Source organism: Mesoplodon bidens (assembly GCF_964165515.1).
Source record: "Mesoplodon bidens genome assembly, chromosome: 9".
NCBI lineage: Eukaryota > Metazoa > Chordata > Mammalia > Artiodactyla > Ziphiidae > Mesoplodon > Mesoplodon bidens.
In genome coordinates this window covers 66395917-66414076 of record NC_138166.1, presented here as the reverse complement: position 1 = coordinate 66414076, position 18160 = coordinate 66395917, and the positions used below count along the sequence as shown (strand labels likewise).

General features: G+C 39.6%; 1 protein-coding gene across 1 annotated transcript in view; it reads left to right on the top strand.

Annotated features, from left to right (window-relative positions):
* ELMO1 (engulfment and cell motility 1) overlaps positions 1-18160 on the top strand; it is an 813276-nt gene that overhangs the window by 198690 nt on the left and 596426 nt on the right. The window contains exons 9-10 of the mRNA XM_081244556.1: positions 297-426; positions 9812-9880. The gene's annotated coding sequence lies outside the window, so the exon portion shown is untranslated. The remainder of the gene's footprint in view (positions 1-296; positions 427-9811; positions 9881-18160) is intronic.

The window sequence follows — 18160 nt, the reverse complement described above, 5'->3', positions numbered from 1 at the left end:
CACATAATGTTTGTGAACATCAGAGTACTTTCTTGGAACACTTTCCTAAAAATATACTTGATTATTTTTAAGGCTTTTGATTAAGTATTGCCATATTGCTTTCTGGTTTTATTACAATTAGTAGATTAAACTTCTATCAGCAGTGAATGAGACTCTAATAGTAGCTGATAGCAGCTACCTTTTTTGTTGAAGTCTTATTATCTGCCAGATACCATGCTAAATGCTTTACGTGTATTATCTCATTTAACTTTGTCCATAACAATATAAAGTAGGTATTATTTTATACCCATTTACAGATGACAAACTGAGGCACAAAGAGGTTACATAACTTCCCCAAAGTCATACAACCAGATTTTTGGACCCAATGATCTGACACCAGAGCCCTGGCCCTCACTATACTGAAGGAATCTATGGCAGCATTGAAAGGTACACCTTATATCCAGTATTTTAATTCTTTGCTAATTTCATAGAAGAAAAAACAGTATCTCGTTTTTTCTAGGTTTCATTATTTTAATATTAGCAACTTTATGTGCTTTGCTGATATAGTTATTCAGCCAGTTGTTTTTCTTCCAGTGTGAATTGTGTGTTTCCTTCATTTGCTACTTAGTGACTTTTTTTAAATATAAACTTACTAAGTATTAAAAATATTCTCATTTGTCTGTGCCTGTGCCTGTTGTGGCTAAATACGGTTCCTGTTTGGCATTTACTTGTATTTATGATATTTTGGATATATGAAACTTCTTCATTTTTAAGCAGTTGAATATATTGATAGTTCTCTTTGTGATTCCTTCCATCTCTTTTATGCCCAGAAAGTAGTTCCATATCCAGATACCAGATCGATGTTAACTTAAATTTTCTTTAAAAACTATGTCCTTTCCTGGAAAAGGAAAGTCTTACTGATAGCCTCGGGTTTCTTCTATTTGTCTGAGACTGCATTGTTAGAATCAAAGTGGAAACAAATATTTTCTAATATTTTTGGTACTCTGAAAACACAATTCATAGAAATTTCAGGGCAGCAATTTTGTCTGCCCCTCCCACCCCTCCCCGCCAAGAAGGGGAAAACAAAGAAAGCATAGGTACACATTGCTGATGACAATCTGATACAAAGGATTGGGTTTGGGTTCCGGGCATTCTGCTGTCACCAACCTAGGTTCCCCCTTCCTGGCACTGTAATACACTTGGACTTGTTCTCGGTATAAGATGCCAAAAGACTACAGTTACTCATGAGGTGTTACTTTTAAAATTTAAGCCCAGCAGGATGTAGTTCTAATCAGAAATATCTGCCTTCTGAGCTAGATCATTGTAGAGTAGTCTTTGTTTACAAAGCATCACATTAAATGGCAACAAAGCCTCCTAATGCCACAATTAGGGCTCCTTTCATTTTGCCAACACTATTTGCTGATAATTCTTCATGTAAAAGCTTTGATATAAACCACTTTTTCTTCATTCTACTAACTTGTATCAACATATTTGGAAGTATAATATTCTGTTTAAAAAGAACATATTTGGGGGAGACAGTGCAAAGCTTCTTCATCCACTCTAAAATCTAAGCCTAAAATTATTTACATGTAATTTTCAGTGATTTATTAATTAATCATCAACTAAAGTAGGGCTGATGTTGAAAAGGGTAGATTTGCTACTCGTTACTGATGTGCCAGGAAAAGAAAACCTATAATTATAAACAAGGCACAGGCAACCATGGTAACAGAGAGATCTACTTTTCATAACAAAAAAAAAATTTTCAAAAACAACTAATGTTCCTTAATGTTTGACTAGTTGTCACAAGCAATTCCAATGGCCTCTGTTACATTTTTAAAGAAGTTAATGTCTAGATAACTATAGCTCTAGACCCATTAACTTTAGACTAGCCATATGGACCTGGGTTTTACTGACTTTGGATTTTAAAATCCTGCAACTGTTTTTTGATCCAATTTTAGACTATTCTATAATGTAAGTAACTTATCAACAAACAGTCAATAATGTGGAAGTTACACAGTGATTTATAATGCATTATAGGATAGTGAGCAATTACTCTTTTAAAATAATAACTGTAATGGGAATCAAAATGGTTTTCCAAATATAATGAACAGTCACTCTCATCCAGCTACTTTTCATACCACAAGACTAGAAGATATTTCACAAATTATCTGGACCAGCTTTGAAAATAAATCCAAGAAACTGAAGGGAATAAAAATCACTTCCCAGAATACCCTAGTCAGAAATAATTATTCATAGCAACAGCTAAAATTTATTGAGCACCTACTAGATGCCTGAGAGTTTCCAATCAACTGACACTGATTTCTCAGGTGCTGTGTTGTCCTCATTTCATGCATAAGAAAAATGAGGCTTAGAGAGTCAAGTAAGTTGTTTAAAGTTAACCTTCTGGTAAGGGGCAAGCCTGGGACTTAAACTTGACCTGTCTGAGTTCAGGACTCAAGCTCCTAACTCCTATGTAATAAATAAATGTCAACCACATTTTGCCAACCCATCCTAGGTACATGACTATTAATAAGGCTGACTCTTCCACCCTTCCCTAAGCTTCATTCAGCCAACATAGTGTTCAAGATATCTGGGAAATTGGGATCCCACAAAAGATGCCAGGAGTGACCCAATTAGCCAAGATCACTTATCTTTAAAGACAACTGAGACTGTTTGAAGGTCTCTTATTTTTGGAATAAAGGGCCCCGCCTCCCTCAGAGTAATGCACCACCTTTTACATAGAATTTTTTCTGTGTGGGAATAGAGTTCAAGGTGGCCCTGAATAGCTTTTAATGGGATCCTTTTTTTTTCATGACACATGGAATGTCCGTGTGTGAATAATTTATAGCCATTCTTTAAGCAAATAGTGGACCAGAACTCCAAATACTAAGTGTACTCTCAGGCTTTTTGATGCCCATTCCCTCTTGCCATAAAAACATTGCCAATTTCTTGATTGTGTTAATGTACTGTATTATATAAGATGGTATCATTGGGGAAAGCTGAGTGATGAGAACATGGGACCTCTCTGTACTGGTTTTGCAACTTCTCATCAGTCTATAATTATTTCAATGTAAAAAAGTTTTAAACTATTGCCAAATCTCCATTTTGCCTGGGAAATGAACTTCTGATTTTTGCAGCTGGTAACTTTCAAGGTTCCTCTTGGGGAATTGGCCATTGGTTTGAAGAATCACTGATGTGTGAGACGGGCACAATTTGTTAGCATACAAGGAACAACAGAGCGTGTCCATAAACCTGCATCAGAGGGTCAACCACATGCCCTTCTCCAGGAATCCAGCTGAGGGCCAGGCTGCCTCTGAAAAGCCTCATTAGAAATGAAAGTCAGCCTGTTGTGGAAGAATCCCAGCTACCTCTGGTGCCACTAACACCCCTGAACAAGAAGAACTCACCAGGTGACAGGATGAGCCGGAGATTCCTTCCTGCAGGGGAGGAATTAGCTGAACTCATGCCTGACTGCTTCCTCTGCGTGTTTACTGAAATGTATCAGTTTCAAATCCTGACAAGGACAGATCACAGGACTGCTGGGTTCCAGGAACAGAGTGTGCAATAGAGAGAAAAGCAAAGCAATCTTGCACGGGAGATCAAGGCCAGCCTTGAGCAGAGCCTCAGGAGGGTGCAGGTCCCTTGTCACTGGGGGATGGTACGCCCCTCACCCAGGAAGTTTACTCTCTGTAAAACACCTTGAGCAACGCCTTGAGCAACTAGGAACAGTTGCTGAAATAAGACACTGATGTGAAGAACTGAAGGATGCTAAAGGAAAACATTGAAAGATTTGTTCTGGAGGCACCTGTCTGAAATATGATCATTGCCTTTTTTTTTTTTTTTTTTTAAGAGGGAGAGGAGGGAAATAAAGGACTCAGTAGCTTCATGTAGTCAATGAGGCTGATCCTGGAAGTTCCTGGAACTCACTTTGGCTCATCCTGCCCAGAAATGCTGTGCCAATAAAGGTTTGTCTCCAGTCGGTAGTAGAGGAAACTGTTGAAGGGAGTATTCGGAAAAAAGGCTGCAACTTTGAAAAGATAGTTTCATGCTGCACACAGCATGAATTCAGAGATGGAAGATCTGCTAACAGAATCTTGGAAGACAAATGACAGGGCAAGGAATACAAGGAGCTCTTGCATGAGCCATTTCACAGGCTGCCTCGAAACTGCCCGTTCGTCTTCTGCCGTCAACCAACTAAAAGCCCTGTTGGCCTCTCTGGAAATAGATTGCTAAATAAGCCTAAGCTTTTTTGGTTTGTAGGATTGGTGAATCAAAGGGGCAGCAGATTTATTTCATTCCTCTAAATATCATTTATAACATGGCTAAGTGGCCCAGAGTAAAACCACAATAAAGGTGATTCATGCAGGAAACCCACTCTGTTGAGGCAGAAATGAAAATCCACATTAAATCACAGTCCAATCTGTGCACGGGGGGAGTTAGATCAAGCCAAGCTCAGTGGATTCCCAGGCACACTGAAGGCTGAATGCAATTGCTCTTGTAAAATGGGTATATGAGACTCCTTTATAGTGAGAATGCAACCTCCAGCTCTGGGAGCAGAGGCACCCCTGAATGGGGTGAGTTACCCAGTGGCCCTGCCAGGTGGGTATCTGGGACCATATTCCCAGATGGCAGCCAGCCTGGGGATCTATTCAATTACCACAAGCTCCTTGCCGGGAAGTTTTCATCAGCTCCACTATCTACCAAGACAACTGGACCCAGTACAGAAACCCACCTTTGCAAATTGCCCTTAAAGGGGCCTCTGTGTGACTGAGTCAGGGATGTCCACTGCCTCTTGGCACTTGAACTCAACCGTAAAGTTGATCACCTGAAAAAGTTGATGATCCTCACCTACACCTTCCTTTCTTGCCCTGAAGGTCTAAAGTATTAAAGAATGATGTAAGTGCAAGAACAGGACATAGACATAGAGAACAAAGGTACGGATGCCAAGGGGGAAAGGGGTGGAGTGGGAGGAACTGGGAGCCTGGGATTGATACATTATTGATACTATGTATAAAACAGACAACGGATGGGAACATACTGTATAGCACAGGGAACTCTACCTAATGTACTGTGGTAACCTAAATAGGAGGGAAGTTCAAAAGGGAGGGGATATCTGTATGTGTATGGATGATTCATTTTGTTATGCAGTGGAGGCTAACATGACATTGTAAAGTAACTATACTCCAATAAAAATAAATTTAAAAAACATACAACCAAAATAAATAAATAAATAAAATTTCAGTAAGCTAAAAAAAATAGAACAGGTCATAGAGCATGTGTGGTGGCCCACTATTTTCCATGTGACTTACTTTTTGTGACATTAAATTCCTCCTAGCTTTTTTTCCTTCCTTCAGCTGGCACCACATTTCTTCCCTTTTTCCTTCTGATATCTATCAGTTCTTACATCTGGGCATTGGTAATGATCAAGTGAAATGCTTTCTGTGCCCAAATCCTCACTTTTCAGTGAGAAGTTGACTGGGGCTCCATCATAAGGCCTCCAATTATATTGTAAATTAATCAAAAATGTAAAATCTTTTTAGTACATCTGATTTGGGGTTTTCCTTCTCCATTGATTCTTCCCTTTGCATTAGTAATGTTGCAACTTCACATATAGTTATTCATAGTGAATGATCTCTAATGCAAGCTGGTTGACAGCAAGGGAGTCTGAAATGGAGACAGTCCGTAACTACACACAGATCAGAGTGGTACTGGCCATAAATCATTGGTCCTCATCTGCTGTCTTTACTGGAAGCTGACAGAGGTCATTGTGACACATTCTAAAGGGTGGTCTAAAAAGCATGCCCAGAGCTGTGATAAAGGTAGTATTCCATCCACAATGAATTTAGCAAAGACAAAACCTCATCAAAGCAAAGCTCTTTCCCTGAAAAAAAGGAAAATCTATTCACTTGTTACATTTTTATCAAAAGTGCTGATGTCCTTAGAGGTAATAGTAAGCTATCTTGTCCATTGACAAAACACTTGAAAACTGGATTTAGATGGGAATCGTTGGCTTTCTTCAAAAATAATTCATGTCTATTACTATGCCTGGAAGGGATGCACTGCAAACATCAGCAATAAAGAAGGCTTATTTTATGGGAAAAGCAATCTGGTAGACTGAAGACAGAACACTAAATTTGTGTGGTCATGCAAATCTCATAAGCATGAACCAAAACATACTGAGTGCATCAATTAACCAGAGCTCTTACTGGATTTTTTTTCCTACAAAAATGGTTTCTCATCTCAAAACAGTCAGTATTTTAATTTGTTTCCTTTTCAAAGACTAAGGATGTGCTCCTGCTAACAAGCTGCTGCTCATCAAACTATAAGGAGAGAATTAATTTAATGAAGAGTTTCTATTTAGGAAGAAGCAGTAGGAGGAAAGGGCAACAGTGGGAGCTTCCACCAGGCTGGCTAGGGTTTTACATGCTGGAGAAGCAGCTGGAAATTTGGGTGACAGTTTTCAAAGATGGATGATAAGGAAAAGGTCACTGAAATTGAAATGGTGGGTGGGAAAATGGAGCAGACCAGGATAATGTGGCAAAACTGAATCATCTCATGCGTGTTAAAGCTTTTAAGGAACTCTTTTCTTTTTGTTTCGAACAGTTTGCTATTCTCCCTGGTGACTAACTGTCCCACGAATGGCATAGATTACTGGCCCTTTCCTTCCACCCAAATCAATTCTAAAAGCAATTTTTAAAGTTCAGTTTATATGATAGAGGATGTTCCCTTCAGACCCAAGAAAAATTGTGAATGTGTGTCTTTTGCTTAAGTATGTTTTTTTTAAGCGAATGTTTGTTTCCAAACTACCTTAAAAACAGTGTGTGTATTTACAAAACTAACAAACACTATAGCTTGGAAAATTCCTTTGGCACAGACCGGAGCGATCAGCCACAAATGCTCCTGACTTAAAAGCTGCACCAAATAAAACTTGACAGCAAGGCAAAATATTTTATAGGCAAAGTGACATTTTATAATAATGGAATAATAAATGCAGAAGGGAAAATGAAGCAAGGCTGAAATATCATCTCAGATCCCTTGGATGCTAAAGAGGGGTGAATCTCAATTAGACTTTTCCTGTTTTTACTGCGCTAATAATTATGGCTATGGCTGAAGCACTCAAACTTGGAGATCTCCAGTATTTCTAATCATGGTGTCACATGTCTCCAATCACTTGTCTATATGAGAATGTGATGATACAGTGCAAAAGCCTTGGCAGTGTGCTGAAGTGGATGGAAGAGAGCAATGGGAAAATCACAGGACCACTTTATCAAGCACTTCAACTTGGAACCAAATCAAGCAATGTTTTTTTGCTTGTTTTGTTTTGTTTTTTTTGCAGTATGCGGGCCTCTCACTGTTGTGGCTTCTCCCGTTGCGGAGCACAGGCTCCAGATGCGCAGGCTCAGCGGCCATGGCTCACGGGCCCAGCCGCTCCACGGCATGTGGGATCTTCCCGAACCGGGGCACGAACCCGTGTCCCCTGCATCAGCAGGCGGACTCTCAACCACTGCGCCACCAGGGAAGCCCTCAAGCAATGTTTTAATCATCCTGATGAACACAATCCAACCCAAAACATCTAGAACTTGACAGAAATCAGATTACAAATGGAATTAATAAAGACCAAGTAAGTTTACTTGCCTGTCTCCATCTTCCTCCCCTTGATGAAACTCAACTACCAGAGGTGATTTGGGCCAGTTTAGGAAAATCAGCAAGGGTCCATCAATCACCCTTCTATTCCATAGCACAACAATTGTAAAGAGGGTTAAAAAAAACAAACAAACCCTGATGTTTAACTCTGGGAAAAGAGAAACAGTCAAGGCTGGTCTTAAGTGGTTTTTTAGATTAGGATGAAAAGACAGCCAGGGTAACAAGGAGAGGAAAATTGGGGTGTGTTTTCACTCAGTTCTAGAGATATGCATCTGCCTTTCTCTAAGTCCTGGTCAAATGTACTTTGGGACAGATGGTAGCTAGACTTATTGTGATAACCATGTCGAAATGTATATAAATATCGAATCACTATGATGTACGCCTGAAACTAATATGATACTGTATGTCAATTGTATTTCAATTTTAAAAAATGTACTTTGGGTTCACAATGGACTCCAGACTGGAAAAACCCTGTAAGTCCTCATTTTCATCACTCAGAAACAGATGTTTCCACAAAAGAATGACCATGGTGTAACACAGAAGAAATAAACCAAGGCAACAAGGAACTCAAAATCATCAAATTAGTAGATAAAACAATGATTTAACTAGGCATTAATTATTCATTCATTTGATAGCCATTTATTGATGCCCACTTTATCCAAGGTACTTATGAGGTGATGGAGTACAACTGGAAAAGACTCAAGCGTCTTATCTCTGGATAGTTGGTTTCATTAGGTCTAGAGTGGGGTTTAGAAACAGGTCACTGTTTTTTTTTTTCTTTTTAACTACTAAGATAATTCTAAGGATCAGCAAATTGGGAACTCATGACCTGAAACAGTGATTATCAATCTTTTTGTTGTCTGGTAGGTCATAGAGAGAACGGTAGGGAGGAATTAGAGTTGATCCAGAGACCACTGATCATAACTCCAGTCTCTGTGGTTGTAGGACAGCAGCTACAGGGTGTGTTGCTGGGGAAGACTCAGGACTCTTGATTCAAACACCATGTTACTGCTTAGAAGCTATGTGACCAGGATCAAGTCATTAAACTCGAAGAGGAAATTACACCCACTTTCAGAATTGTTCAGCATTCCAAGTGAGATCATAACAAGGCTCTGCCCAGTGCCTGGTCCATTGTAAGGCTGAGTTTCTGTCCTTTTCCTGCATGTGGCGTACCCTCTCTTTTTTCCCTGTTACTTTTAAAAATTGTTTTCATTTTTCATAACCCAATCCCAAACCACATTCTCCATGAAAGTTTCTCGACACCCCACTACTCCCACCTCTAAGGCTCACTGACCTCCCTCTTCTGTACTCCTTCAGCCCTCATATTCAGGATCACAAAATCTGATGCTGAATTGTCCTCCAATTACTTCATGGGTATTGCTTTAGTTTTCCTGGCTGGGTTCTTGTTGAGCACTTGGACAATGTTTTCCTCCATAGAGATACAAAAGAATTACTTGTTGGTTGGTCAAAAGTACCTGTTGGGCTGCTGCCATAAGAGACATCTAGGGCTTCCCTGGTGGCGCAGTGGTTGAGAATCTGCCTGCTAATGCAGGGGACACGGGTTCGAGCCCTGGGCTGGGAGGATCCCACATGCCACGGAGCAACTAGGCCCGTGAGCCACAACTACTGAGCCTGTGCGTCAGGAGCCTGTGCTCCGCAACAAGAGAGGCCGCAATAGTGAGAGGCCCGCGCACCGCGATGAAGAGTGGCCCCCGCTTGCCACAACTAGAGAAAGCTGTCGCACAGAAACGAAGACCCAACACAGCAAAAATAAATTAATAAATTAATAAACTCCTACCCCCAACATCTTCTAAAAAAAAAAAAAGAGGGAGGGGATACCCTCACTTTTCTGTCAGCATAATGCAGTCGAGACCTGCCAACCCTGCCACCGTCTCTGGTAGGCATTAGTATTCTGAAAAAATCATCAGAATGCCAGTCTCCTTCCACCCCCACTCATTTATTTTGTTGGAAGAATGCAGGTTTTGCATTTTTCCATGAACCAGATTTTACTCTATGCACAGAGTGAATGCAGCGTCTGTGTTTAGCATCCCAATGTGATAATTACGCATTATGCTTACTCCGTGGCTAAATCCTACATTTCTAAACTAAAACACAAAGGAATGACTAAATACTCTAGTGTGTTATCTTGCCCTTCCTTTCCATTGTGATTTTTTTTCTTATCATCCAGATTGTCCCCATGCTGAACCGTGACTGTAAAAATAACGGAGAAACCTCAGATGTGTGTATAGCTTGAAAGGTGAGTGACAAGAAGAGGGGAATTGCAGGGACATCTGTGCCAGCAAACACATGAGCATATTGGGAAGAGGTAGCAGTGTGTGTGTGTGTGTGTGTGTGTGTGTGTGAAACAGTATGCCTATGGAGAAAAGAGATTTTTTTTTTAATGAGAAGCAAAAGCTGGGTTATGTAAGCAGCATGGTTCGAAATGGCTTGTATAGCAAGAATGGAAACAGGGTATGAATATTAATAAGAAATTCTGAATATCATTTGACCACAATTTTATCCAGGAAGCTTTAGATGTGTAGATCACATAATATATCATATAAATTCAAAACCAACTAACCCCATTGCCTAAATTTCACCCTTCAGCACACTAATAACCAGATTATTAATATTTCCACATATTACTCAGCCAATTTGCCTTAAACAAATTAGAATTTTGCATCTCTGAAGACCTAAAAGTGAAAGAAGAAAGAAATAACAAAACAAGAACCATATACAAAAATTAACTCCAAATGGATCAAAGGATTAAATGTAAGAGCCAAAACTATAAAACTCACACAAGAAAACATAAGAGTAAATCTTTGTGACCTTGGGTTGGACAATGGATTCTTAGATATGACCCCAAAACATCAGCAAGGTAAGAAGAAAAAATAGATATGTTGGACTTCTTTGAAATTAATTAGGTACTTTCAAAAGACACTATCAAGAAAGCGAAAAGACAACCCACAGAATGGGAGGAAATATTTGCAAATCATGTATCTGATAAGAGCCTTGCATCTAGAATATATAAAGAACCCTTATAACTCAGTAATAACAAGTAACCCAATTAAAAATTGGCAAAGCATCTGGGGCTTCCCTCGTGGCACAGTGGTTGAGAATCTGCCTGCTAATGCAGGGGACACGGGTTCGAGCCCTGGTCTGGGAGGATCCCACATGCCATGGAGCAACTAGGCCCGTGAGCCACAACTACTGAGCCTGTGTGTCTGGAGCCTGTGCTCCGCAACAAGAGAGGCCGCGATGGTGAGAGGCCCGCGCACCGCGATGAAGAGTGGCCCCCGCTTGCCACAACTAGAGAAAGCCCTCGCACAGAAATGAAGACCCAACACAGCAAAAATAAATTAATTAATTAATAAACTCCTACCCCCCAACATCTTCTTTAAAAATTGGCAAAGCATCTGAATAGACATTTCTCCAGAAAAGATAAACAAATGGCCAGTACGCAAGTGAAAAGGTCACTAGTCATTAGGGAAATGCAAATCAAAACCACAATGAGATACCACTTCACATTCACTAGAATGGCAATAAAGGCATACCTTGGAGATATTGCAGGTTTGATTCCAGACCACTGAGATAAAGTGATTAGCTCAATAAAGGGAGTCACACAATTTTTTTGATTTCCCAGTACATGTAAAAGTTATGTTTACACTACACTGTAGTCTATTAAGTGTGCAATAGAATTATGTCTAAAAAACAATGTACATACCTTAATTTAAAAATACTTCATTGCTAATCATCTGACAGCTCAGGTTGCCACAAACTTTCAATATTTAAAAATGCACTATCTGTAAAGCACAATAAAATGAGATATGCCTGTAACTCAAAAGTCAGGTAATAATAAGTGTGGGTGAGGATGTGGAGAAAATGCAACCCTCATACACTGCTAGTGGGAATGTAAAATGGTACAGCTACTTTGGAAAACAGTTTAGCAGTTCCCCAGACAGTTAAACATAGAATTGACATTTGACTCAGTAATTCCACTCCAGATATATACTCAAGATAAATGAAAACACATGTCCACACAATAATTTGCACACAAATATTAATAGTAGCATTACTGATAATAGCCAAAATGTAGAAACAACCCAAATATTCATCAACTGATGAATGGACAAACAAAATGTGGTTATCCATACAATGGGATATTAATCAACCATAAAAAGGAATTAAGTACTGATTTCATGCTATATCGTGGATAAACCTTGAAAACATTGTGCTAAGTAAAAGCAGCCAGTCACAAAAGACCACATGTCATATGATTCCATTTATATAAAATGTCTACATAGGCAAATTCCTAGAGATAGAGAGTTGAGTAGTGTTTGCTTAGGTCTGTGGAGAATATAATGGTGACAGCTAAAAAGATATGGGGTTCCCTTTTGAAGTGATAAAAAATGTTCTAAAGTTGACTATTATGATGGTTGCACAACTCTGTAAATATACCAAAAACCACTGAATTGCGTACTTTAAATGGGTAATGTATGTGAATTATTATTTCAATAACACTTTGCAAAAGAAAAAAAAAGAAGAAAGAGAAAAAAAAGGAAAAATGAAGCAATCAGCATGATCTTGGACTCTGTTAGAAGCTCAAACTATCAAATAAAACTGTATCAATGAAATTGTTAGTGAATTAAATGATAGAAAATGAAAAGAAAATGCTCACATAAAACCCCATCCCAACCTCTAATCCATTCCCTAAAGCTCACGCACCATGATGTGAATTTCAGCGTTGGGCTCTTACATAAGTGAGAGTTTCTTCCTCGAGCAGAACTTTGATCCTCCATACATTTGTCTTGAAAATTGGAAGCCTCAAAGCGAAGTTGTTGTCAAATGGCCGACTACCAGGTGGCATTTGTCACAGTGTTCAACCTCCGGAGCCTAAACCTGATAGTATTTTTGTTGAGTAATCTCCCAGAATTTGATTAGGAAACCAGTGAATCTCGAGAATGAGATCAAATGACCAAATCTTAACTCCTGAATCAGGGATAGTAAGGGCAAAGATTAAATATACTTCAACCTGTCCATGGACTCTAGCCCAGAATGGATCTCTAGGCCAGTGTTTTCAAACTGTGCCCTGTGGAGGCTACTGTGGGTAGAGAGCCCAGGAGGATATGCTTCAGGGCCTCCCCCAGAGAATCTCTGCTTCTACCTGTTCTAAATACAGAGTTTCCTCTTAAAGAAGAGATTTAGCAGATTTTTGGGTAAAACAAGTATTGAAACCTAGGGATCTAGACCATATTAATTCACAGAAGCATCCTCACAAGGTTTTTGGCAAAAAATAGATCGCATTCAGGTCCTGATATCACTCACAGAGGAAACCTCACCAGCTCACACAAGACCTGCTTCCTACGAAGGACCCTCACCCAAAATATTTCTGGGAGGGTCCTGGAGGCATTTTGCATACTCTCAAGAACAAGTCAACATTTATTCATTCAAAAAGCATCAACTCTGTGCCTGGCACAATGCAAGTATCTGCCATGCTTCAGGTCAGGAGTTCCTGCCCTTCCCTCATCCTTGACTTAGTTTTTTTGGCTAGACAATACTAACACTTCCAACCATGAGAGACAGCCTATCTTTCCAGTCACTTTTGACCAGCTACTAATAAAAAAAAATGCAATAACACCTTGATGTTTCCTTGAGGAAACATGATGCTCCCTAATCCTTCCAACACAAATACATACCAAGAAGATTTTCTGGCTCTTAAAAAACGATCGTCTTAGGTCAGAGATAAAGCTAGATTTTCATCATGTAGCTTCAGACTATGGGGTTTCTAATACTAATGGACTGTCTGCTGTTTGCAGAATAAACAAGCTTTTGAAAATCTAACTTCCAAAACCAGCCATTGCTGGTTTCATGTGGAATCTAACTAGCAGTTTCTGACTTGGCCTCACCCAGCTTCCCACTAAAATACCCATGGGGACTCAGAACAATGAACCCTCAGACAGACAACCCACCCACTACCAGAGTATGTATGACAACTGCACTAACTCATTAGTGGTGTTCAATATTTGTAGGGAAGAAACCAGCTTTGGCAGAACCAATGAAAAAAACTGATGCCTTCCACCCTGACTCAGGGATCTGAGTCTCTCCCAGCCATAACTTGGACAAGTGCTCTTTTGCCTTACTCCATCTGGGAGGTCAAAGCATTAGAATACGTCAATCTTTTCAGAGCAACCTAGGTAGAAAAAAATTGGATATTTAGATTTTTATCTCTATATTTTTGGCAATATTGCTTCTACGCGCCAATACTATGGTGAAATTATCTTAAATTTAAATGATGATAGAAAGAATTCTATTTTGTTCACTGATGTGCACCCAGTACCTAGAACAGTGCCTGGCCATAGAGTAAACACTCAATTAATATTCACTGTTTAAATGTTTGTATGTAATTAGTTTTAAAAAATAATCAATAGGACCTCAATTGGCTTCTACTCACACTTGCACTTTAGTTTTTGAAGAGGATTTAGGCATGGAATTCTTTAATAATTGATGGATACGTTATTTCATAAAGAATTTAATCATGAAATTCACCAAGAACTTAGAGGAATAAAAGCAGGAGCTTGATGAAAGAAAGAATAGTCCATTTAACAGCAAAGGAATTAAAATAAAAAGGAACTTTGTTTATTCGTGACCTTCAAGGAATCAGCCCCGCATCCTCTCCCTGCCCACCGGCAGCCAGTGCTAGCAAGTCTGCTCATTTGCCAGAGCAGAGCTGGGTTCCCTGTCAGTGCTGCTGACAGCAAAAACAAAATAATTACTTCTTAAAGCCATGTATTAATTGAAGCACTTGGGAGAATTCAATTTGTAAAAAATATAGAATTCAGTGGGAACAAAAGAAATACTGTGTTTAAAGTCAGAATAGAAAGGTTAGAGACTAAAGAGAGGTGAACTGAACGAAGTGTGGGGAAAACATGGTGAGCGGAAGGCACTAGGGAGCCCAGCTCCGCACGGCAGTGTGCTTTGCACACACCTCTCCGCCTGCCAGTGTAGGCACCGCCCTCTGCACACTTACACCACCTGCCTCCCACTATCCAGACGAGGTGGGGAAAACTCACTAACCTCCTGGCGTTGATTCTAGAACCTACTTATTTTAGGAAAGGGCACCAATGTCATGAGTACTGACTGGAGATTGAAGTCCACATGGCGTTAAAGGTAGCTCTGGGGCCTTCTTTCTTTCTCTTTTCTCCCTGTCCCAACTCCTATGACTCTTATCTCTAAATTATTCCTTGACTTCCTCAGCTTTGAGGAATAACCATAAAGTAGGAGGCTAAAATAGTTTTAATTCTGTCATTTAAAGGTGCTTTCAAATATAGGTTTTATTATGCTTTAAGTATGGTAAGGCCTCCAGATCAGAAGACAACTGCCACTGAAAAGATAGTTTGTTATACTCACAGATGCCAAGAAGAGGGACATACTACATCATGGAGGGCTATGTAGGGAAGCACCAGGGCTGGTCAGGAGGCAGAGGGAGAGGGGAAAATTGTGAGCAAGAGCCTTCATTATGATTTCTGAAGGAAGGAATGGGTCTGGCATGGTACACGGACTTAGGATTGGCTAATTTGGACCATTTCAATGGGCTCTGGGGCACAGAGTCTGTCCCTAGTCTGTCAGTTTTCTAGTTCCTGACCCTGTGGAGATTAGGGCAAGTGTACAGTGGCCCAGAATGTGAAAGCTGGATAAAGGCAGGGACTGGGGATAAGGGCTCTGGATTGGTTGCTTTGCATTTGAAAGGCGTGCTCACTGTCCAGTTGTTCACTATCTCTAGGAATCGGCTAGCCCCGGGAGGGGTAGTCCCTCCAAGCTCAGCAAGGCCCTAGAAATGAAAGCATCAGAACACAGAAAATAAAAGACATGGTTCATACAAGAGGCACTTGCATAGATTGAGTTTACTAGACTAGTAAAGCATTTCACTTGGTGACTTCCATCATAGCACGGAACTCCAGTTTTTGGAAGGTCAGGCTCCTTATAAATTCAAAACCAAAAAGGGTCCCACAGTGAACGTGAATAAACTGCTTCTATTTCTTGGGAACCATCCTCATCCTTACCCTGGGGATTTTCCCTCTCTGAATACTAAAAAAATGCTTCAGGAGAAGGATGCTTTATATTTCATTCTTGAGGTTAACTTGTCACAATATGAAGGAAAAGGATGGTTTAGGAACTGTTGATGAGAACAGGGAGATTTTCTCTCCATCGCAAGGTGAAAATCCAGCCTAGTACATCAATAGTAGAAGCTCTTATCAGTCAATAGAAGTTCAGAGGCTTGGAGAAACGGGTCTGCAGGAAATTACTTTGCTGGAGTGAAAAAAAAATGACATCAGGTTATTGGCCCCAAGTGGCTCTTAACTTCCAAAAATAAAATACAGATGAAGATGTCAAAAGAAGGGGGAATGTTCAACCACACTAAAAATTAAGATTTCCTACCAGCATATTACTGGAGTTTGGAAAGAATTCTCTCTAGCACTAAGGCTGTTGGAATTGAATTGAAAAATATAATCAGTGGCTCATTCAATGAATACCAGTTTGCCAAACGGTAAGAAGAGCTTGCTTGCTTCTTGCACTGTTTACACCCTGGTTGCTGGAACCCAAGAGGGGGTATATAGATTTATCGTTCTCTGGGATGGATAGACAAGCAAAGCAAAAACAGAAGCAAAATATGCCCATGGAAAAAATGTATTAACAATGAATAAAGGATGTCAGACCTGATGCTAAAAACTATAGAGGAAAAATAAGCCTCCGAAATGGCTTTATTTCAGAAACCAAAGGAAATTGTTAAAAACTGTCAACCTTAACAGGATGAAAGATATAACTTCTGTGGAAATGAAGCAGGAAAGAAACAGGAATAGAAGAGTCTGAGATGAAAAGGGGACTGGGTGAGATAAGGAAGGTATTCAAGAAAACTAAAAATGTAATAATAGCAGAACCCCAAACCACAACAATTACTGGGAAAAAGCTGAAACTGTCAGAAAATCAAATCAGTGTAGAGGAGGCAAGATTTAGAAACTCTTCAGGAAAACAGAAAGAAAATAAAGAAATAAAAAATGATAAGAAAGAGGATGATAAATGTCTAGGACAGAGAACAGAGAGTCAGCTGAGAAATTGTGTGGTGGACTTGAGGAAGGAAACACAATGACAGAACAAGAGCAAGAAATCAGACTTCCCCAGACCAAAAAAACCTGGGGAATTTGACTTGCTAGGCTTCATCACATTCCTAGAAAATTTAGTACATCTTGACAAAATACTTGACATACAAGAACTACAAGAAAGGAAAAAATATATATAAGCTTCTAAGCCAAAAAGTGGGTTATGTGTAAAGGATAAAAATCAGGTTAGCCTCTGTGACACTAATCTGTGACTAGATTTTATGGTGTGAAAAGTCAGCTGATAATGACAGGAACCACTTAGTGCAAATAACTGTTGAGAATTTACTTACAATATCAAAGACAAGTCTAAGAAAACTTTTTGAAAAAGAAGGTATATATGACAAAAGAATAATTTAATTCTTAAAATTTAAGTCAAAAACTTAAAATTGTGTTATAAAACCCAAGAATTAAGGCAATTAAGGTAGGAAAAATGTTTTAAATCCCACATATCATATGAGGACTCAGAAGATTGCTATCCATTCTTGATTTGGTATAAGAAGATTACAGTTTTTAATGTTATTTTTTTTTTAAAAAACCTTAAAGACAACCAACAGCAACATGAAATGCACAATACATGACCTGCAAATCAGGGAAGATAAATGCAAACATATCACAATGTGATCCTGGTTTTAGTTTTAAAAAGGCCTATTAAAAAACTCAAAATGGATTAAAGACCTAAATGTTAAGGCCACACACTATAAAACTCTTAGAAGAAGGGCTTCCCTGGTGGCGCAGTGGTTGAGAGTCCGCCTGCCGATGCAGGGGACACGGGTTCGTGCCCCGGTCCGGGAAGATCCCACGTGCCGCGGAGCGGCTGGGCCCGTGAGCCGTGGCCGCTGAGCCTGCACGTCCGGAGCCTGTGCTCCGCAACGGGAGGGGCCACAACAGTGAGAGGCCCGCGTACAGCCAAAAAAAAAAAAAAAAAAAACTCTTAGAGGAAAATATAGGCAGAACACTCTATGACATAAATCACAGCAAGATCCTTTTCGACCCACCTCCTAGAGAAATGGAAATTAAAAAAAAAATAAACAAATGGGATCTAATGAAACTTAAAAGCTTTTGCACAGAAAAGGAAACCATAAACAAGACGAAAAAACAACCCTCAGAATGGGAGAAAATATTTGCGAATGAAGCAACTGACAAAGGATTAACCTCCAAAATATACAAGCAGCTCATGCAGCTCAACATCAAGAAAACAAACAACCCAATCCAAAAATGGGCGGAAGACCTAAATAGACATTTCTCCAAAGAAGATATACAGATTGCCAACAAACACATGAAAGGATGCTCAACATCACTAATCATTAGAGAAATGCAAATCAAAACTACAATGACGTATTACCTCTCACCGGTCAGAATGGCCATCATCAAAAAATCTACAA